Raw genomic sequence first — 23,866 nt, 5'->3', positions numbered from 1 at the left:
TTTTTCCTAAATTTTAAAGATTTGCCTTAAGTCAAGAAAACACATCTGTTCGTGTCTCTCATTTCCCTTCCCCAATCCTAAGATCATGTTTTTATTCTCACCCTCTCCTATCATTTCTACTTTTCCAGACAATTCCTCATTTGTCAAGAGTTGAGTCCAAATTAGCAATGCTCCTCAATGCATCTTCCACCTCTGGGAGATGAAATTGTGAATTGTTAGGTACATGTGTTAAGAGTTAAAATGTCCCCGCATGTAGCTGAAGGGGATTTCACAGTGATTTGCACATGGTGCCCGGCACGTAACAGTCCCCAGGTAATGCCAGACTGTACGGCCAAAGATTTCCATTCCTAGGCTGTCCACATCTGAGCCAGCTCTGCAGTCTGTGATTGGCACCCCTCTCCTCCCCAACACATCTCATCACTTACTCCAGCTCTGGCTTTAATGGTCAGGACACTCAGCTCTGTGCAGTTCAAAACATTACCAGATGCTTCCGCATCCATGCCATGCCATCGTCTATTCTGTGAGGGAGCTAAAGCTGGCACAACTGTATTTTCAGAAGAAACTGAAGCTCAGAGAGATCAAGAGACTTTCCTAAGGTCACAATGAACCTAAAGACCAAAACTCCAGCTCCAGGCTTTTTGTATTATCCAGTGAACTTCCTCTGGGTTAAAGAAAATAATGGATGTAAAAGTGCCTTGCACTCTAAAATGCACTGTAAAAATGCAAGCGAATGAGGAATAATAAACCATAAACTCAACTTCTCATGGCAGGCTTGGTCTGGCTGCAGATCCCGAATTCTGCTCAGGGCCCGCAGAGCACCTTCTGACCTCTGCTTGCCGAGGGCAGGGTTTACTTAGAATTCTTCCCTGTACTCTGCCCTTCAAAAGAAAACCAAGTGTCCTCAGAGCCCTTCAAGCTGCTTCCCAGAGGCACTTTTCTGGAGGCTTTTCTGCCTCCTTTCCCTTTCCCACCAGCCTGCTCTCTGCAAATCCGCTCAAAACCCCCAGGCCAGCCTTGGATGCATTCTGACAAGCCCCACATCTCACTCCTCTGGGTCTGCCTCTAACCTTGAATGTGCTATCTGACCAAAGCTGCTTTCTGCAAACAAATTCTGTCACTAGGGAATTGGAAGTTCCAAAACATTTCCTATTTCTGTCCTCAAGGTTAGCCTGTATCTCAGCACTAAGTTTCCAAGTGGAGGTTGGAAGGTTATACTCATATCTTTCAGCCAGAAGTCCAAGAACAAGAACACTGTATGTTCATGTTGAGATCCAAAGTCACAGTCAATTCCCTCGAATGATTTTTTTTTTCTTATAAACTTCATTTTGTGGATTTTTCTGACTTTTACCTGGTTTTAGCTACAAAGGGGTTTTCAGCAGAAAACCTGTTGACAGCAAAACTGACCCGGAGCTTGCCACACAGCCTTGTGAACATGACTTAGAAGATTTCTTCTCATTTTTGCTTTTGGGCAGCAAGCCCAATGTGGTGAGAGGCATGTAGCAGTTTAGATCAGACCTTGGGTTTCAGAGTCAAATTGTCCTGGGTTAAAATACTGGCTGCATCACTTACTAGCGCTGGGTAAGTTACGTGTGTGAATCCGTTTCCCCAGCAGTAAAATGGAGTCCAGAATAGTACGTACCTCTTAGGGCAAATGTGAGTATGAAATGAGGTGATCCCTATAGAGATGTTGCACAGCACTTGGTACACAGAAAGTGCGCAATGCATTTTGGGGAGTTGGGTAGGACAAGGACTGGATAGTAGACGAGCTGCACTTTGTCCCATGTCTCTAGAAGACCAAAATACTTTCAGCAGCTCCCTGGGGCCGCAGAAGCTGGAGCAAGTATTCTTAGAAGGTGCGCGACGGCTCTGGCAGGAGCTATGAAGCCCAGTACAGCGCTTTGAGAAGGGTACTGAATGGTCAGCGTGCAGGCTGGGAAAATGGCTCAGGTGGGGTTGCGTAAAACAGCCTGGATTAGGGAGAGGCAGGAGGAAAGAAGGCTGAAGGAGGAGCCCACTCAGGCCCCAGGCTAGGCTGAGGCAAGTAAGACATTTGCCTTCAGTGCAAAATTTAAGGGGTGCCTTTACAAAGTTTCAGTAGTTAAGTCATGTAACGCAATATTTTAAAAATGATAATCAACGCAGAAAATGTATGGTGATCTAAGCATCAACATTTTAATTAAAGTCTATATTTTACAAAAATGATAATGCGGAAGGGACAGCAATAAGGGAGTAGGGAAGAGATTAGAGCAAGTCCTTCTCAGCTTTAGGAAGAAGGTACAGGATTCTTTGAGAATTCAGCCAGAGTTCACAAACATCCCCCCCTTCAAAATGCACAGGCACATGCACACAAATATTTGCCTGTGATTTCAAAGTTTATAGACTACCTTAAGTTTATCCATGGATCCCTGGAGAATTCGTTTAGTATATTTTTTAGTCTTGCGTATGCAAATGGTTCTGACAATATGTACCTGTGATGTAACGCAAAAACCAAATAAGGTTTAAGAAGAGAAATATATATCTCTCTTGATATTTTGGGGAGAAAGAAAAGAGAGACAGGAAGGGTGCCCTCTTCTCACTTAGAAGTGGGGTAACAATGAAATGTTTGAGCTGTCATTTCTGTATTTGAAACGCACATTCCTGATCTTAAATAGGGAATGTCCCTTCTTCAGGTATTACAGACATCACTGCTAACATATTGAAAGTTTTTCTTCATAGTAGTTAAGGTCAATCACTGCAAATAACCTTACTTTATGTAAAATGACGCAACTTGGCTATGCAAGGAGAGATGCTATAGAAGGATGAGTTTCTAAAGCAAAGAGCCATTAAGGCAGCATTTCCTATACTGCAGGGCAAAAAGGTCACTTTTATTATCAACCTTACTGATATGTCTGCTTACAAAGAATCCTGAGTTTAAGAAGAAAAAAAAAAGCAGGAAAACAGATATTAAGAGTTGAAATGTTCCTCAAACAGATTTATTGAGAAATCGAAACTGCTAGAGGAAAGTTGGTGCAAGAATATTTGTAATCCTCGGTGGAAATGGATGGGGTACAGAGAACATAAAGATCCTGTGGGATTTGCACGATTCACGGAACACCGATACTCTCCTGAGGGTGCCTGAATAAAGAAGGATGAAAATTCTTTCCTCTCTTGCTCTTTTAAACTGCACACGGACCATCTCTGATGCCCGACACAGTCTGCAGAACATTCCTTTGCAAAGTGTAACCAGAGTAAAATTCATTCTCATTCTGGACAGGGACCTGATCCGCCCGTCACTCACACGGAGGAGGCTTGGCTTTGTGTGGCTCAGCTGCGCCTGTTCCCATCCCTCTTGGGTGTCTCTATTCTCCTGCGAAATTTTAAAAAGTCTCTTCTCAGGACGGAGACAGTTCGGATAATCACTGAATTTCAGGAGGTGGACAGGAGGTGTGGGCACAGGATAGGGGGGTGCTGGGAGAAGGGAGTGTGAAATGAACTTTTACATTAACAGACCTCAGAAAATACACACAGGGCCCCAAAGGCAGATCTGACCTACAACACCTCCAAAGCATAGCTTTTCTAGTAGATGTCGTCTTTTAAGGAGAATCCCACTGCACCCTCTTCTTCCTTGTCCTCTTCCCCGGCTCTCTGGAGAGTGCTTCTAAGTGCTTTCAAAGGCCCCGTTGGTTGCCTTTGGGTGTCGAATCTACTCTCCACCAAAAGGCTGTCTGGGCTGCTGCTGATTCAGCATTACGCAGGGCAGACTGCTGTGACACACAGGCAGGATGAAATCATTTTAACAGCGTTGCTGACGCCTCATCAAACAAACAAACAAAAAAACCAAACTTGGAGAAGCAACTTCTATTTAAAGATAATTGTGTTGCATTTGTGTGTGTGTGTGTGTGTGTGTGTGTGTGTGTGTGAGAGAGAGAGAGACAGACTTCTCTCTATTCTATTCTATCTCATCTCCTTATTCCTCCTTTCTGAGGACATTCATAGGGAAATGGCTTTTATAGACCTATCAATAAAAAAGCTGTAATCTTTTTTCTCACCAGTTATTAATATATTCCCTAGTATTAGAGTTGTAAAGGTTACTAATCTTCTGGCTTAAGATGGTCACTTGGAGTCAGGAAAACTAAACACCACCACAAACCGAACCCCGTCTCCCTTTGCAGGGCAACAGATATGTAATTGGATGTCTCGTGCGGTGTCCCTGGGCTCCTCTGAGACTCCAAGGCTCATACTGGGAGGCCCTCCCTTGCTGCAGAACACCTTTGTCCTTGGCTCTGTCACCCCACCTGGGATTTTACATCATTCACTTGGATGAAAGCATGATCTCTATACCAGAGGAAGTAGGCAAAAGGAAAATGATAAATCAATACAGGCTGTTCACACTTAGCTTTGGTGGGCAGTCAGATGAATGAGTGGGGAGGAAAGAGTCAGGTGACCCTCAAGTTTTAAGGGCAGACTCCCAAGTAGGTGGCAGGGGTCCCGGAGGCAGGATGGTAGGGGTGCCAAGAGGTAGGAGCCCTCACTTCCTTCGGCCCGTCATCACTCATGGCTTACGGTTCTTCAAAGGTGCTTTTCATTCTGTGCTAGAAAAGGTATGAGTGTTACAATATAGATGCGAATATTCTGAGTTCTGGAGAGAGGCCGATGTCTGCTTTTTAACTTTGACACAGGAGTCAGGAAAATCTGTGATAGAGCATGAGTGGCCCATCATGGACGGAGCAAGTAATGTTAATCCACTAAGTGCAAAAATGCTCCCCTGGGGTTGGGCAGAGTGCGAGACGGGGTGAGGTCTCTGGGTGGTCTGCAGGCTGGCCTCCTGCTATCCTACTATTTCTAAAAGCATGCTGTTGGCCAGGTCTTGTGGCTCACACTTGTAATCTCAGCACTTTGGGAAGCCAACGTGAGAGGATTGTTTGAAGCCAGGAGTTTGAGACCAGCCTGGGCAACATAGCAAGATCCCCATCTCCTTGAAGAACAAAATAAATTAGCCAGGTATGGCAGTACATGCCTGAAGTCCCAGCTACTCAGAAGGCTGAGGTGGGAGAACTGCTTCAGCCTAGGAGTGGCTGCAGTGAGCAATGATTTTACCACTGCACTCCAGCCTGGGTGACAGAATGAGGCTCTGACTTTATATATACATATATAAAGTCATGCTTTCCACTTTTGTTGGCAAGAATTGCTAACTTGATGGAAATATTTAAAATTTCTCTTAACCACGTTATAATAAAATGAAAAAATAAAATTCAAATCCTGTTTTTGTCAGTTACCAGCTCAGTGACTGGAGAGGGCTGGATGTTGGCTGCCAAATAGAAATGTCCACGTCCTAATCCCCAGAACCTGCGAATAAGACCTAATTTGAGAATGGCTCTTTGCAGATGTCATTAAGGATCTCAAGATGATGCAGGTGGGCCCCAAATCCAATGACAGGTGTCCTTACGTGGAAACAGAAGAGAGACGCAGAGGAGAGGAGATGGCCGTGTGAAGGCAGGGGCAGAGACTGGAGCAATGCAGACGAAAGCTTCCTTTATGGTTTTTTTTCCCCCAGAGACTCCTATTACCCACATGTTGAAATTTCTTTGTGTTTCTTCAATATTTGTCACTTTTTCTTGAGTTGTTTTTAAAACCTTTCTTGTTTCTTCACTTTAAAAAATTTCCTGCTTCCCCGCTGTGTTTCTCTTTTAAAAAATCACCTTTTGTAAAGATTCATCTTGTATTCTTACTAGTTTACTCTTGACTTCTGAAATGATTTTTATTTTACTTTTAATTCTTTCCAGAGTTCTGTCACCTCATTTGGAAGTTTTTCTAATTCTGACTGATGCTGTGTTTGCCCCACGCTTCATATCTTTTTCTTACCTTTTAGCTCATTTAGAGGTAAGTACAGTTTCGAATTGTTCTAAAGGCATGTTGTTTTGGCATGCTTTCTTTAGGGATGCTGTTCTGCTCCTTCTGTTCCTTTATCTTATAAAAACTTTGTGTGGGATTTGACCTCACTACTTTTCTGTTGCTCATTTTCATCTGTAGACAGTTTTCCTACATTTTTTACGAAATGGCATGGTTCCAGCCTTAGCAAGCCCTCTCTTCTATTGTTTTCATGTAGCATTCAAATAAATGGCAGCTGGCTTTCTGAAATCTCCTGCTTCTGTTTCCTTTGGGAGACCTTGCATCTAAGTCTCTGCTGCCCCTATCCTTTTCTTTCTCTCTCTTTTTTTTTTTGAGATGGAGTCTCGCTCTGTCGCCCAGGCTGGAGTGCAGTGACACGATCTATGCTCACTGCAACCTCCACCTCCTGGGTTCAAGTGATTCTCCTGCCTCAGCCTCCTGAGTAGCTGGGATTACAGGCATGTGACACCACGCCTGGCTAATTTTTGTATTTTTAGTAGAGACGGGGTTCACCATGTTGGTCAGGCTGGTCTCGAACTCCTGACCTCAGGTGATCCACCTGCCTCGGCCTCCCAAAGTACTGGGATTACAGGAGTGAGCCACCATGTCTGGCCGTCCCTAACCTTTTCAATGTGCCTCCACTCCCAGCAGCTTCTCCACAGCTATCTTGAAAGCTGGCTATCAATGTGGCTGGTCAGTTGCAGAGTTCACAGAAACCAGAGAACTAGACCTCCTCGAGGCCACTTGCCATAGGAATGAGTAAAACCACTCCCACTTCCAGGCTTTCTGGTGAATACCTCTTGGCTATTTTTGGGTTTTCCCTATTCCAAAGGCTACCAAAAGTCCCATTAAGGTGGGACTTGGGGATGTCTTGTCACTGGGTTTTGGTTTTGCTATTGAGTGGCTCTGCTCTTCCGTGAGGATTCTGAAAATTATACTGCTGCCGGTGCTGTCCTCCCAGACTCTGTCACTGAAGACTTCATGCTGGGAAACACAGAGCCCCTTGGCGTTCTCATAAAAAAGAGCTCCCATCTTCTGGTTCTCCTGGTGAATTGCTGCTGGCTTTTGTGGCAGTAAGTGAAAGAAATGTGATAATTAGTCGGAGGGGTCTCTGGCCCCACCAAAGGGGGTTACAGTCCAAAGTGCAGGGACCACTGCACTCCAGAAACAGAGACAACCACCAGAGGGGGATACACAGGAAGAATCAAATGGCTGTGAGCCTCAAAGGGCACTGGCTGTCAAGGGGGGATGAATGGCTTCTCCCATTGAAAGAACTAAGGAACGATTCTAGCGAACATAAAACATCGAAATAGAAGGAATTTCTGGCCGGGTGTGGTGGTTCACACCTGTAATCCCAGCACTTTGGGAGGCCGAGGCAGGTGGATCACAAGGTCAGGAGTTTGAGACCAGCCTGGCCAACATAGTGAAACCCGCCTCTACTAAAAATACAAAAAATGAGACTAGCCTGGTGGTGGGCACCTGTAATCCCAGCTACTTGGAAGGCTAAGGCAAGAGAACTGCTTGAACCTGGGCGGCGGAGGTTGCAGTGAGCCAAGATCGCGCCGCTATACTCCAGCCAGGGTGACAGTGCCAGGCGCTGTCTCTAAAAAAAAACTGTTGTTTACAACAACAGTAAACACACAGCCTTTTACTGTCTTTCCATATCTCCTATCACCGAAAGTCAAGACGTACAGATGTCAGAACTATGAAATTTTTAACAATTCACAAAAGTATGAGTGACTCAGCCTGTCAGACATCTCAGCAATGCTAGATCATGGTGGAGACCTCCCCGAGTTAGTCTTTCCCAAGTTCAGTGATGAACTGCAGCTTCAAGGAAATACGGAGTTAGAGTTGAAGATTTCCCCATGCAAGCCCTTAGAAGGAGGGAGCCAGCTGCTCATCTCAGACAGAGCTCTACAAAACCAATGAGGTGTGTGAACGCCAGAGGCCCTGCAGGTGCGGTTGGTCTTGCTGTCAGCTCTGACTTTGCTTTCCTGCTTGTGGCAGCCTCCTTTCTCACTGGTGTCTTGTCTGTTTGGAAGACTGGACTCATCCCTGACACGCCAGTCTTGTCGGAGGATGCTGTCATGCACTGATAATTTTTAAAAATGGCTTTTTTAATGCAGCCCTTGGAAACTTTGCAAGAAATGTATTGATTTGAAATACTCAAGCTGAATTATTGAGCTTTGGCAAAGGGAAATAAATCTTTCCCATTCCTCCATGCCTGTTGCCAAGCCCAGCTTCCAGGAAGCAATGGCTGTCCTTTCTGGAAATGAAGCAAAGCTCAAACATTCTATCACTTTCCCTTTGCTTCCCCCACTCCCTCTTCTCTTCACTGGCAATTCACTGACAAAAGCACTTTACATTCATTGCTCATTTGCCTGAATAGGCATCCGAATTAGTAATGCCCAAATTAGTAATGCCTGGCTGAGGCAGCTTCCTAAATAATGAGGCCTGATCATTTTGGCAGACCCGGAGGCCCGTGGAAAGCAAGCTTGCAGCACGACGTTAGGTTAAACACTCTTCCGGTTTTATAACCAAAATTTCTCCTACAGACCTGGATGTGAACAGTACAGGGTATATGTTTACTGATGCTACAGATGAATAAGACCAGGAGCTACAAATGGGGGAGAAAGGTAGGGAGAGTGTGCGGGAAAGGGGACGTATGCTGGAGAGTTCTAACGCACAAGGCAGGATTAACAAAAACTTCCTGACATCTGCTGTTTCTTTCATTTCAGGCTGAATGATCATCTCACCTGGCGATGTGCCAGGGGAATTCCCATCATTACCATCAAAACACAGTTGGGTCTAACTGCTGAGTTCTCATTTTATCCACCTCTCCGTTCACTCACCCACTCACCCATCCGTCTAACCTAGGAGGTACCCACTATGCCTCATGTCCCGGATTAGGTACAGGGCACATCAAGGTGAATGAGACTGGATTTTGAGGTCTGGAAGGGAAGAAAGGAAAGTAAAGAGACATTTTCAAGTTAGTGCATTCGTGCATAGCCAGGGAAGACTTTCTCAACTGTATGGGCTAACAGCTTTCCAGGCAGAGGAACAGCAGATGCAAGGCCCGGACACATGAAACAGCACAACTAGTTTGGGAAATGTTGAGTAGTTCAGTAGGATTAGGACATGAGACACATGTGAGTGTGTGTTCAAATGGGGGTGAGGGTGGGAGGTGACAATGCATCTCCATGTTTGTTTTTAAGACACAGAATCTCACTCTGTTGCCCAGACAACAGAGCTGTTGTACAGTGGTGGGATCATGGTTCACTGCAGCCTCGAACTCCTGGCTTCAATTGATCCCCCTGCCCCAGCCTTCCAAGTGGATAGGACTACAAGTGAGCCACCATGCCCAGTTAATTTAAAAAACATTTTTTTTTAAGAGATGGGGTCTTGCCATGTTGCCCAGGCTGGTCTCAAACTCTAGCCTCAAGCAATCCTCCTGCCTCAGACTCCCAAAGTGCTGGGATTACAGGCATGAGCTACTGTGTCTGGTCAACATCTCCATTTTGATGCTTAATAGGCACGTTAGGCTTAATGCATGCCAACCAACCTCCAGATGTCACTCATCTAAATCTGCTGTTCTCAACCTTTCCCATCGCAGAGAAGGCAAACTCCATTCTTTCTGTGGCCAAGGCCCCACACCTTCCAATCACCCTTCCTCCCTCCCTCCCTTCCTTCCTTCCCTCCCTCCCTCCCTGACGGACTCTCGCTCTGTCGCCCAGGCTGGAGTGCAGTGGCGCCATCTCACTGCAAGCTCTGCCTCCCAAATTCATGCCATTCTCCCACCTCAGCCTCCCGAGTAGCTGGGACTACAGGCACCTGCCACCACGCCTGGCTAATTTTTTTGTATTTTTAGCAAAGACAGGGTTTCGCCGTGTTAGCCAGGATTGTCTGGATCTCCTGACGTTGTGATCTGCCTGCCTCGGCCTCCCAAAGTGCTGGGATTAGAGGCGTGAGCCACCACGCCGGGCCCCTTGTTTCTTCTTTTACACCCCCTTCTGGTCCCTTGGTAAGTGCTATTGGCTCTGCCTTCCAAATGTATCCATCTCTGCCCACTTCTGCCACCTCTGCTGCTACTACATTAGTCCCAGCCACCATCCTCTCTTGCCTGGATCATTGTTACTGGTCCCTGACTGGTCTCCCAGCTTCCACTGTTCCTTCCCTACATCTATCCTCAACAGAGCTGCCAGAGAGATTCATTCAAATCACATCACTCCTCTGTTGGTAAATTTCATCATGTCACTCTGCCCAGAATCCCCCAGTGGCTTCCTCTCTCACTCACAGTTCATGCCAAGGTCTTTACAGTGATCTTCTGGGCCCTACATGACCTGACCTGTCTGTACCCAGCCCCCACCATCCTTTCCCTCCTTCATTCTGCTCCGGCCACACTGACCTCTCTGATGTTCCTCAGACCTACCAGGAACTATTCCCACCTCAGGGCCTTTGGACTTGCTGTTCCTTCAGCTGACATTCTTCTCCTAGACATCCTCACTTCCTTCAAGTCCTCCCTGGACACTCCTTCTAACATCACATATCTGTTCTCAGACTCCCCCTTATCTTCTTTCTTACTTATTTTTGTTTTCTCTTAGCATTCATCCCTAATCTATCTACCTAATAATTTTACTAATCATCCTGTTTCTTACTCATTGTCTTCATTAGCATGTGAACGGACCTTTGTTTGGATTCCTGCTATATCCCCAGTGTCCCAGGCAGCTTCTGGCCCAGTTTCAGTACTCAGTAAATATTTCTGAATGGATGAGAAGCTATGGCACATGACGGAGACAGTGCAGCGTGTTGCTAAGGAGTGTGGGCCTGGAGTCACGTTTCCTGGGTTTGAATCTTGGTTCTCCAACTTCCTAGCTCTGTGACCTGGTTCAAGGTGCTTACCTTTCTGTGCCTCGATTTTCTCCACTGTAAAACTTGCATAGTAACAGGACCTATGTCAGGAATTGTGAGCATTAAGTACGCTGACATAGGTGTGAAGTTCTTAGAACAGTGCGAGGTATGGATTGTGAACGTGAGGAGTGTTAGCTATTATTAGGAAGGCCTTGTCTGCTGTACTAAGGAGTTAAGGCTTTATCCTAAGGCTACAAGGAGTCACTGGAGAATTTTAAACAAGGGCATAACATAATCAGATATTGTTTTCAAAGGATCACTCCAGCTGCAGAGTAGAGAATGAATTAGAACAGGGCAAGACTGGCACAAGGCGGCCAGTCAGAGGCTGTTGCAGAAATGGAGGTGACAGATATTGTTAGCCTGAACTAAAGCAGGAGGGATGGAGAAAGGATGGGCTGAAGACACCGTGGGGTAGAACTGATGGAACTTCAGAGATTAATTCAATGTGGAGGAAGCAACTAGGTGAATGGAGGGGCTCAGCCATCTCATCCCACAGAGGATGGACTGGCGGGGGATATATTCAGCTTTGTTTAATGTGAGGTAACTGTATGTACAACATCTAGGTAAAGAGGCCCAGTAGGCAGTTGTATACATGCCTCTGTTATTTAAGAGAAAGGCCCAGGCTAGAGATAAAAAAATATTTTGGAAGTCCCCATCGCACTGGTGATTGTTGAAGCCATTGGAGTAGGTGAGTTTTCCAGAGGAAAACATTTAGGCAGCAGGCAACTTAGAAAAGGTGTATTCTTAAAGGAGGGGACAGCAGGGGACAAGCCAGGGGACAAATCAGAGGACAGTGGTATCTTGTAAGCCAGGAGAGTTTTGGGCAGCAGATGCCAGATGGATCTGGCATTTGGGGACTACAGCCAGAGCAGAGGGGCAACAGGCACAGAAACCAGATCACAATGGGTTGAGGCGCTAATGGGAGGTGAGGAGGAGGCGCCCATGTGGAGAACTCTTTCGAAAACTTGGCTGTGAGGAAACAGATTTGTGGTAGTGAAGAGAGATGTGCAATCCAAGTGGGTTTCTTTGAAGATGGAATGGAACTAAGTGCAAATGAGAAAGAGGTTGAGTGTGGAGGAGGGGAGAAGCCAACTGGGGAGGCTGAGGCAGAGGAGCTCAGGGGAAGGAACCTCTGTAAAGAGGGGAAGGACGCCTCTTCCACTGGTGAGATGGTGAATGCATGCGAGTAGGGTAGGCTGAGGGCGAGGAGGGAGGAGCAGGGTGACAGCTGATCCCTCTGCAGGAGGAGGCGAGGCTGCTTGGGAGCCTGCAGAGGAGGGGTGAGATGATAGGTTAGAAAAGGGCTGCAGGGGTAGGAGGTACCCCAGGACCAGGGACACCCCAAGGCTCGAGAAGCAGCATGACTGCCAAGTGGAGGCAAGAGTACTGACCAAAGTGAACACTGACATTTCTACTCTCCTTGGAAAGCACAGATTTTAGGCTCAGAGATACCAAGCTTCACATTGTAACTGGTATAAAACCCAAACCACACCAAATATTCAGTGAGAACACACAGTGTGTCCAGAGAAATTTTCCTTAAGAACCATTCCCATTGCTCTTTTTTTTTTTTTTTTTGAGACAGAGTCTCTCGCACTCTGTCACCCAGGCTGGAGTGCAGTGGCACAATCCCAGGCCATTGCAACCTCCGCCTCCCAGGTTCAAGCGATTGTTGTGCCTCAACTTCCTGCATAGCTAGGACTACATGCATGCATCACCACACCCAGCCAATTTTTGTTATTTATTTATTTTTTAGTAGAGATAGGGTTTTGCCATATTGGCCAGGCTGGTCTCAAACTCCTGGCCTCATGTGATCTGCCCACTTTGGCCTCCCAAAGTGCTGGGATGACAGGTGTGAGTCACTGTGCCCGGCCCCACTGCTCTTTTGAATAAAAACCTTCACAACTCCCCAGCAAGGGCACATAGAATAAAACCTCACTCTTCAAAGAGGCATTCAACATCCTCGCCACCTGGCCCCCAAAGCCCTTTCCCAGACCTTTTTTCCCAGCACTCTCCATATCTGCCTTCGTCCAGATACACACCCCTCAACACCCCTCCCTGCCACCCCGCAGCCTTTGCTCACACACTTGCTTCATCTGTCTGGAACATGCTTTTTTCCTCCCTCCTTGCATGTGGAAACTCACATCTTCTTTAAGGCCTGAAACGAAAGTCACTCCTTCCAGGAAGCCTCCTTCTAAAAATGTCCTTCCTCCTGTCTTTTTGCTTCCAGAGAACTTTGAAGATGGATACGGAATTTCTAGGACGCCGAGTTAAATTAGAGTTATGAGTGCATATGTCTTTTTTCCCGCTAGGCAGTGAGCTCTGAATGCAAGCCTAATTATGTTTGACTTTGTACTCCCCACAGAACCCTTTCCAGTAAGAGTTCATGCTCTTAAGCTGGCATGGGGGCTGGCCAGGCCTCGGGGGTGCTGTCTGTGGTGAGGGAAAAAAAGATGGCTTTTTGAAAAGCAACAATGATTTGTGTATTAAAATGGAATGTACCCTACAAGTATTGTCTTTCTGGCTAGAAACGTACATGATTAGTTAAGTAGGCACTCAGATCATTAGTGGAAATTAGTCTTTAGCAGAGCATAAGACATTTTTTTACCCTGATCAATTGATATATTTTTTGGTTCTTATTCCTTCCTAAGTTTTCCTTGTTTGGTATCTTAAAAACATTTTTCTTCCTGCTATGCCTCATCATGAACTTCTGTTTCTTGAGCTTTCATAACACAGTACAGCAGAGGCTATAGGAACATTACACAAACAGGATCTCTTTTTCTTCTAGGAGAATAAGTATTGAAAGAATATTAACTTCTGGCATTTAAGGGCAAAAGCATACACTGAGATTCTACTATATAGCTGGTGCTTTGGAGACACTTCAATTTCATCTTCACAACAGCTCTGGAGGGTGGATATTGCTGTTCCCATTTTCCAGTGAGAAAATGCAGACACAGTCAGAGAAGTTCACTAACTTGGGAAGGTCCCGAGTCCAGTGAGTGCTGGAACCGGGGTCTGCGGACCAGCCTGTTTGACTCCAAAGTTCAGGTTCCCGCACGATGTTCACAGCACATCACCAGAGGCTTCTACAGGCTGGAAAGCATTGCTTCCTCCCCTCCATCCACCCCACTATGGTAATGGCATGTGCTATCCCTGGTTTGGGACTGTGAACATCCTAACTGGGCTGTGAGTCTAATGGAAGGATGGAAGGAAGCTGGTATCTGGTCCAAGTTCCCATTTGCTATAGGAAAATATTGAAGAAAAAGTGGGAGACGATTTATTTAAAATTGTCAACTGCAGTGAGGACCCTTCAGCCACCTCCCCCGCAACCTTCCTAACTCAGCCCTCTGTCGTGTGATGCTCCCATCATCCTTCAGCTTAGCTGGAGAAAGATGGCTGACTGCAGGCACATTGACGGAAAGTGAGCCAGGCAGATTTCCAATTCCACATTCCTTAGTCTCTATACATGTTAAGGTCTCTCCTCTATCCAATAAAAACTAAAAGGATCAGGGAGCTGAGAACCAAGTATGAGGTAATGATCTTTTAAAAACATAAAGCTGGCCGGGCATAGCGGCTCAGGCCTGTAATCCCAGCACTTTGGGAGGCCAAGGCAGGCAGATCACGAGGTCAGGAGATCGAGACCATCCTGGCTAACATGGTGAAACCCTGTCTCTACTAAAAATACAAAAAATTAGCTGGGCGTGGTGGCGGGCGCTTGTAGTCCCACCTATTTGGGAGGCTGAGGCAGGAGAATGGTGTGAACCCGGGAGGCGGAGCTTGCAGTGAGCTGAGATGGTGCCACTGCACTCCAGCCTGGGCGACACAGCTAGAATCCGTCTAAAAAATAAAAATAAAACTAATTGTGTCTTTGCTTAAACATTTTCAGAGGCTTCTCAGGGTCTCCTAAACTCCTGCTTAACTTCCTACCTCGCCCTCTAGCAGCCCTAGCTCCAGCCACACTGACATCTGACAGTTCTCAGGGGCACTGCGAAGACCAGAGTCTTCGCATGTGTCACCCCTTCTGCCTGGGATGAGAGACTTGGCAGACTGTTTTCTGCCTAGTGAACCACATGCACTTCAAAATACACGGATATTCCTTACGGGGCACTTTCAACATGAAGTCTTCTATAACCTACCATCCCAGGAAGGATTAAACACACCATCCTCAGAGGTGTGGAAGAGCAAAAAAGCAGAAACTGTAATAGAACTGCCTTTTGTATCATTTTTGAGTTTCAAACCCTTCAATAACTGCTGGTTCTAGGATTTTCTACTACACCCAGCATACTGTCCTCTGCCCCTGTCAAATGAATTTATTTGTTGTGTCCTGTTCACAAATATCTCCAAGCCTAAAAGTCATCACGCACACACCAAGCTCTTCACCTGGATGTCTTTCTGCCCTGAGCCAAATTAGGAGAAATGGCTGGCCGTACTCCACAGTTTGCAAAGTGCTTTCAAACACATCATTTCATTTGGCCTTCACAGTCACCAGGTGAGTCAGCTGCACGGGCATTATCATTCTTACTTCCAGCTGAGCCACCTGAAGGGAATGGGGCTAAATGGCTTAATCAAAGTGGCCCAAGTAGAGGGAGGGCCAAGATCAGAATAGAGATCTTCTGGCTCTCATTCCAGGGCTTGTCTAATGCACCAACTTGCAAAGCAGAGGTGGCATCACGGGTCTGTGTCCTCTAAGAGGACTCTCCACGTGGACCAGTTGCCTTGCAGGGTGATCCTATTCTATTAGGGTATGATGGGCATCAGGAAATCATGGAGAAGGAATTAGAACCTTGTGCTTTAGTCCTGGCTTTGCCCCCTGCCTTGCTTGGATAGGACTCAGCTAAGGCACTCACTGTCTTTGAGCCTGTTTTCTCATCTGGAAAGTGGGAGTAACTTCTTTTTTTCATTCATGCCCATCTTGCAGGATAGCTGCGAGATCAAATGAGGCCATGGATGTGAAGGTTCTTCAACATTACTATAAAACATCACTAAGTCATAAGTAGGTATCCTATTCTGGGGCATGATTTGACTTCTCCTGGGAAGTATATGAACTGATGAACCACAGGAAAGTGGGGTGCATCATTTTCTGTTGTTTTGGGCATCTGTTTCCTTCCCCTTTAGGCTTTTGCTGAGACTGAGCTCTGGGCAGCACCCAAGTCCTGCGCCTGTACCACAGGCACCTTGGATGGCAGTTCACATCACACTTCCCGGGAAAGGCTGGATGCAAGGCAGAAGCAAGGGGAGAGAGGGGCATTCTGCTCACATTTCTTTCCCTGCAGTACATTTTTGTCTTAATCCTGTCTTAACCCTTGTATTCCTAGATATTTGTACCCTTTCAATTTCTTGGTGAAAGCCTCCTCGTTGTATACTGTATTTATGTTTCTGCGTAACGTTTCCTTGAAGGAAAATGATGCAAACCACATCTCACAAAGCCTGAGAGAAGGCTGCAGAGCTTGACAAGGAGAGCCATCGATCTGAGCCCTTTATGATGTGGATGCTAAGCTATGCCAGCTTCTGAATGCTGGTGTCAGACCCAGGCATGACTCACAACACACACAGCTGGGCTAAGATCACAGAGAAACAGTGGAGAGTGTTTGGGGTGATCTGTCTCACACTCACTTTGGTGAACACATTTGTGATCTTTCACGTCTGCAATACCTACTCTAAAAAAAAAAATTGGTTTACCTGTCAGGTTTGAGATCGAATCATCTGTAGTTTGAACCCAAAGTATTGAAAACAAAAATTTGTTTTACAAGGTTTTGTTTACAAAGCCAAGAAAAGATAAAACATTTTAAGTTGGCACTGCCCTCGAAAATTATGGTGGATGTACACTTGGACGTTCTAAAACAAGATCTGAATATAATAAAATAAGACACTTAACATGAAAAACTCTATTGAATACAATTTAATCTTTCTTTGATTCCTGAGTGGGTAATTCAGCCTTTTACAGAACTTTGGGGTCACCATGATAAATATCAGCTGTCACTGTACTGGTAAAATATAAAATGTACCAGTTAATAATAGCTTTGCAATTCACAGAAAATCAGATAATGGAGGTTTTACCGTAACTGGAATTATGATGTTAAACGAATCAATGCATTTTTCCAAAGGAGCCTAAATTATCATTTCCAGGAAATAATTCATGCCTTGTAAGAATTTACAAGGAAGTGCCTGGTACTCCCTGGAAAAAAATCAGTTGTTCTTCATTATTAAGTTTTCATTTTGCATGTGTACTTCATTGTATTATTGCTGTTGTTAATCCTGTGTCCACGGCCTCGAACCACACAGGCTCTTCTTAAACAGAGTGAAAGATTTCTTCGGCCTGTCCTAAATCCAAGGAACAATAATGCAACTCTGCAAGTGCATATCGCAAGAAGTCTTTTCAAGGTCGTGCTCTTGGTGACCCTTTGCTTAAAGGAATTTGGGCTTGATTTATAGTTGTCAGTTCTGAAGAATCAGGAAAGGGCAGGCAATGAAGGCATGGGGGAGGGAAAGAGACGGAGAAAGGGAGGAAGGGAGGGAGGGAGGGAGGGAGGCAGAGGCTCATACCATACACTACTGAGCCACCAAGGACTGAGTTTCTACTGTTTCATTAGCACACGAAACCTACTCTGTTGACTGTGAGTCTGCCGTGAGCTGAAAAGAAGTCAGTTTACTTCTTCAGTATCTGGGGTCCCATAATTCTGAGTCATGGCCACATTACCTCTGCTACTGAAAAGGCAAGAGCTGGGTCGCTCAGACAGCCCCGCAGTTCACAGTGCCTGTGCTACAGGCAGGAAGGTTTCCACCCAAAGGCCGGCAGAGGGAGGGTGTGCCCCTGGCGGGTCGGCTGGGGGTGGGGTGAGGAGGGGCAGGGAAGAAAGGGAAGGAGACTTTCTTTTTAATGTTGGTTCTTTTCTCAGTCCAATCCAATTCTCCCCATGGAAGGATAGAAAATTCTGATTTCCTGTATCTCTTCGAAAACAATGAAATCCACTCTCCCCGGAGGGCAGGTTTGCTGAAGCTGTTGGCTCCGGCTGGCATGCACAGCCCTGGCTAAGTAGCCACACAGCACAGCACAGACATCCTGGCAAACTGAAGGCTCACAACCAGTAGCCTACCCCACGCACTCCCTCCCCAGCACCAGGCCACCGCAGCCGGGGCTCCTGGGGCCTCTGGAATGTCAGGGAGTCCCTCACTGCCTCTTGGGTGGCAGGAAATCACTAAGCTAGGAGGATAAAGACCAGTCGGGGTCCCCATGCAGCTTTAGGGCTGATTTCTATTTCCCCTTGTGGTGAAGAAGATTTCAAACTGTACTCAAACACAATACAGTCCCCAGCACAGGAGAAATGAAACCCTTTAAATCTTAGGCCTTCACGCAAGAGCCTCCCCTGCAGCTTTCAAACTCACAGAAGCCTTTTGTTACAGTCCTAGGAATGTGTACTTAGTAGAGAAAGCGTGGCTTTGTGGTGGCTGTGAAAGAATACTGAGGGCGGGGGGGGGGAAGAAGAGACCCGCCTCTGATAAGATCCTCTCCCAAAGTCTGATGGCAGCCGGTTTCAGAAAACAAGGAAATCCACCCGAGGACAAGGTACCCAACCACCCCCAGGGCTCTCCCAAAAGTGTCAGAGTGAGAGGCAGGAAAGCACTAAATATATTTGAGTATGTGAGCGAGCGCAGGGGGAGGAGTGAGCTAAAGGGGTTTTACTGCATTGGTTGCTGTAATTTGTGGGGGGTGCCTAAAGAATGACTCCCATATCCTTCCCCAAGGGAACCTGTGAGGAAATCGGCAGCTGCTTATTGTGATCTAGCCTAACAGCACATAGTACAGCCAAAATACGCAAGGAATTAGAGGCAGAAGGGGCCTCAGGACTGATCACCAGTTTTCTGGTAATACTGGTGCAAAACTCCAGTGAAGAGTGTGCACGCGGTCAGTTTCTCCAAAATGGGAGAATATCTATAATGAGTAGAAACATCATAAAAAGCATTCTGAACAAGTGCAAGAAGACTCCTAATAAATATCTTATTACATGTAACATATTTTACAGTGTTCTATAAATTTTAGGTAGACTAAAACCAAGGCTTAAAATGAGTTAGCACTGGGACATTTTTACTGCCACATGCGTTTGATTGCAAAGGGATGCTTTTAGACAGGGTTAGCCTTCTGCAAAATTCTTAAGTAGGTGATTCCATCTCAGCTTTCCAGTTCTCTGCCCTTTTCCCTTCTAGGTGTCATAGAATAGCAGGACTAGCACAGGTTTTGGACCAGGCAGCTCTGGTTTAAATGCCAGCTCTGTTCCTGACTGGCTTAGGACCTGGTCAGGTCATCTAGTCTCCTGTCTTCATTTTCTCATCTGTAAAAACTGATCCCAACTCACAGAGATTGCTGTGAAAATTCTACATGTGAAAAGTGCTGGACCCTAGCCGGCACTCAGAAATGTTATTTTGCTTCTTTCCTACCTAATCATCCCCTTTCCCATCCCTTTATGATCTACACATTCCTGCTTCATCTCACCACCACCATCACCACTAAAACAAGCATCCAGGAAGGGACTGAAAAATGCTAAATGCTCTGGTGAAATGACCACCAAGAGCTTAAGGAGCCATCTCCCTGGTCTACATGTCTTTCTGCAAAAATCCATGCTCAAGGAGTAAACTGCTAATGGTAGAAATCCAGGCACCCAAGGAAGGGCTGGGAAGTATTTTGAAGGCAGTGAATCCTTTCTGGAAATCTGAAACCAGACAGATAAGCAGATAGCTCCAGTGGCCAGGTCATCATAGCATATTCCAAAAGACACTGCTTCTTGGAATTATCACTGGCCTTTGCTAAACTGCCTTTCCTTTTTCCTATCGATTGCCAAGCTTTATATAAACAGAGCAGTTCTCATTTTTAGTTAGATTCGAAATGAGTCCAGTAATCTAGATTCCACTACAGCATGTGGTAAAAGAAGAAAGACTGGTTGAGGTTGAGCTCCTGTTATAAGCAATATCCGGGCAATGATTAGAGTTAGAGAAGACAAAAAACACAGAGGGGAAAAACCCTGAAAAGAATCAATTATTTGCTGTACCACCACTCTGAAAGTGGTTTGAGGCTTTGTTTTAATAAATGTCATGTATTTAAGAGTTTAAAGAACCTTCTGGAAATTGGAGGTGTTTAAAAATGACAAGCGCTGCCTGTGAAACAGTAAGATTCCCATTGTTAGAGGTATCCAAGTGAAGGTGGGTGGCCATCACTCAGTGATGTCGTATTTGGAACACGGGCAGAGTGGGAGGCTGGAATAGGTGACCTGGATCGTCCGTCTAACCCCAAGTCCCACCATAAATCTATGAAAGCAGCAGCAAACAAAAAGATAATCATAGTTTCAAATCTTTCAGAAGGTGTAGTTATTATTAAAGATGGACCCAATCCACCTTTCCAGGTTAATCAGGAACAGAGGAAAATCTGACCTGTGGATCTCACTATTTGTGATAGTCAGACATATTTTAGGTTGGATTTTTGCCAACTCGAATCTCAAGACACCACAGGTATTTTTTATTTTAGTGTGGTTTCTCTTACATTAATTCACACTTACACTTTTTGCCCTCCATGATATTTAGAAACGATGGATGATGGCACACAGATGCTTGGTTCTGAGCTGAGTGGCCACTTGTACTCACACACGCACCCTCCATACCTAAGCCACCCCCAGCTCTTTCAAGGTCTTCGAAATGCCTTTGGATTGCTGGTCTTTTGTGCTCTTTCTGAAATAAGGAAGTGCTTTTCTTTATGGGTTTACATTCAAGGGCTTTCTACACGAGCTCTCAAGTTGGGCTTCTACTTGGACTTGAAAGTCCATCTAGAAAGCCCATGAACATAAACCCACTTCCAACCCCTCTGTATATTCTCACTCTAGGACAAGGGATTAGGAGAAAAGTGGGTTGGAGTTCACTCCTCATACTCAGGACCAGTTCACAGAGGGCTCAAGTAAAATGCTCCATTCCCTCCCCAATTTCCAAGCAGTAGCCAAGATGAGGGTTTTATGGTGGGCAGGGAAACTGGGAGGGTAGATGTGCATATGGCTTAATTATAGATTAAGGGACATCTGCAGATATTGATCCCTCTCAGCCGAAAAGAGGATGCAGAAAGCAGCAAGCTAGGGATAAAAAGCTGGTTCTACTGAATCAAGTATGTATCTTCTGGCTTCCCCATTTTGGTAAAAAATTTAAAACCACACATGAAAGAATACAAATATACAGTTCGAGGTAATTATAAACATATACCTTAAGTCAAGATACATTAATGTTTTGCAAATGATCCATTATTCTGGACTATCCGTATCATTCTCCTCTTTATTAGAAGAAATCAATAGTTTATGTTTCTTTAGCTGGCTAAATACATCTTGAACTTCATTCCTATTTTACTTATTTTCATTCCTCCCTTTTCCCATCTCCTCTTTTCCTCTTGTCTTCAGCTCTCTTCAGTTTTTCCTATATTTATTTTGCATCTTTCCTTCTCGTTTCATTGTACATTTTTTCCTCCCCCTTCTTATCCTTTTCTCCCTCTGTTTTACCATGCCATTATCTATGACCTCTCTTTTGCTCACTTCCTATCTTTTTTTTTTTTTTTTGTGACACAGAGTCTCACTGTGTCACCCAGGCTGGAGTGCAGTGTCGCGATCATGGCTCACAGCAGCCTTAACCTCCTGAGCTCAGGTGAGTCTCCCACCTCAAGCCTCCCAAGAAGCTGGGACTACAGGCGCATGCCATCACACCCAGCTAATTTTTGTATATTTTTTGTAGAGACGGGGTTTTGCTGTGTTAGCCAGGCTGGTCTCTAACTCCTGACCTCAAGTGATCTGCCCACCTTGGCCTCCCAAAGTGCTGGGATTACAGGTGTGAGCCACTGCACATGGCCCTTGTCATTTTTAAGTAGGTCATCCTGTCATCAGTGAATTCCCTGAAATCACATTCTTCTATTCATCCTTTCTCTTCCAAGCAGTCCTTTGTCATAGGTACCTCACTTTCTTCTCTTAGTTTCTCTCAGTGCTTTACAGCCTGCTATTACCCTCTTTGGTGTAGCTTTACTTTGCTTTCCAGTGCAGCCATTCCTCTGCATACACAAGGGATTGGCTCCAGGACCCCCCACCCAGATACCAAACTCCACAGCTGCTCAAATCCCTTATATAAAATGATGTATATTTGCACACAACCTATGCACATCCTCCTGTATATTTTAAATCTTCTCTAGATTACTTGTAACAAATACAATGTAAATGCTATCTAAATATTTGTTATATGCTATTCTGAAAGTTAGTATTTTTTAATGGTTGCATTGTGTTTTTTTTTTTTTTTTTTTGGTGATTTTTTCTGAATATTTTCTATCTGCAGCTGGATGAATCATGGACGTGCAACTCACGAATATGAAGGGCAGACTGTATACCTTGTCAGGTACTTTTTTCTGTTTATTGTATCCCATGGGGGAAATGGGTGGTAGATTGGTGGAGGTGGCTAGAGTTGTAAAGAAAAATATGAAATTCACATGAAGGCTGGAGTTACTCACATGACAACAACAGCTTATGGGGCCCAATTCTATTGCCCTTGCGTCTGTCACACAGTTGAGGTTCTGGAATGAACTACAGATGCCATCCTTGTTATCAAATATTTGAGAACAATTAGCTTTGCTGGCAAAAAATGACTTACATGGAGAATTCTAGGAATGCCTCGTAGGCATTCTTTTTCAAGTGAATTTTATGTTTCTTTTTCATGATTTCATTGATTTATGGGTGAGTGTGTTGTTGATGATCATTGGGGAAGGGGTCTGCTGCGAATTAAAGACAAAAACATATGCTCCTACTACTTTGGAAGACTGTGCTAAATGCAAAAAACATAGGTCAAGCAAATACTAGTTTCTCAAGTTCAAGAAGTAATTCCTATTGTTACCAGGAGAAAAGGTAACTTGATACCACCTACGTTCTTTTTTCCAAAAAGGAAAATAAAATTTGTTAGCCCAATCAAACATCCATTGCGCTAGTAACAGACACCTCTAGACAGGTGCATCCTGCTTCATTGAGAAGGTGGTTCATTTACATATAACCACTTAGGTAAAGCCTCCCTCTGTAAATAGGATATGTTGCTGCTTGCCAGTGAGTAAAGACTAAAGTGGGTTATTTGGTTAGTCTTTACATATTATTTTATTATGAGACTGCCCTTTCCCTTCTTATCCACCTTTCAACAGGCTCAGAAATGAAAAAAAAAAAACTTTCATTTTTGAGTTTTCACGGAACACTTGCAAACTCATAGCCTTGAGCCTCACCTGCTCACTGCCTAATGAGCCCTGAAAATTTAAAGATTCCTGCCCAGGGTTACCGTTTCCTGACCGTGCATGTATTCACTTAAAGTTAATGTGGATCTGTCTATACTTTAATTCACTCTACCAATTTTCTCTATTAGTACACATTTCTGCAAGTGTTAAATAAAAAGTGATGCTGCTGTATACTACAAAAATCCACCACTATTTAGTGTGCATTTATTCTCTTTGAAATTCTTTAAGATCAAAATTAAGTGGATGCCTGCTTCTGCTACAATTTGCAGTTGAGAGTGGTTTCTACAGAGCTGTAAAAAGCAATGTAGTTACATCTGATCACATCCATCTCATGCAAACCACACGGCCTTTTCATGGATAACTTGACGGCCTAAACATACTTGGCAAACTGACGTTTGTGACCCTCAGAATCTGTCTGCATCTTTAAAACCTAGAATGAATTCTAGAAGCCCAAGATAATCTTCAATGTGACAGTTCTGTTTGACTGATTTAATTGGTGGAATACCATCAATGAGATGTACTAAAAGTCACTGCTTTCTTTTAAGAAATGCTTAGCTTGGCCGGGCGCGGTGGCTCAAGCCTGTAATCCCAGCACTTTGGGAGGCCGAGACGGGCGGATCACGAGGTCAGGAGATCGAGACCATCCTGGCTAACACGGTGAAACCCCGTCTCTACTAAAAAATACAAAAAACTAGCCGGACGAGGTGGCGGGCGCCTGTAGTCCCAGCTATTCGGGAGGCTGAGGCAGGAGAATGGCGTGAACCCGGGAGGCGGAGCTTGCAGTGAGCTGAGATTCGGCCACTGCACTCCAGCCTGGGC

The 23,866-nt window shown here is 45.1% G+C and overlaps 1 protein-coding gene across 1 annotated transcript in view; it reads right to left on the bottom strand.

Moving 5' to 3' along the window:
• Positions 1-23,866, bottom strand: part of ETV6 (ets variant 6) — a 247,791-nt gene that overhangs the window by 63,750 nt on the left and 160,175 nt on the right. The gene's annotated exons all lie outside the window — the stretch shown is intronic.

Source organism: Colobus angolensis, unplaced genomic scaffold, assembly GCF_000951035.1.
Source record: "Colobus angolensis palliatus isolate OR3802 unplaced genomic scaffold, Cang.pa_1.0 Scaffold11, whole genome shotgun sequence".
NCBI classification, from domain to species: Eukaryota; Metazoa; Chordata; class Mammalia; order Primates; family Cercopithecidae; genus Colobus; species Colobus angolensis.
Note: the sequence above shows the minus strand (reverse complement) of the source record. Positions and strands in the feature narration are given on the sequence as shown.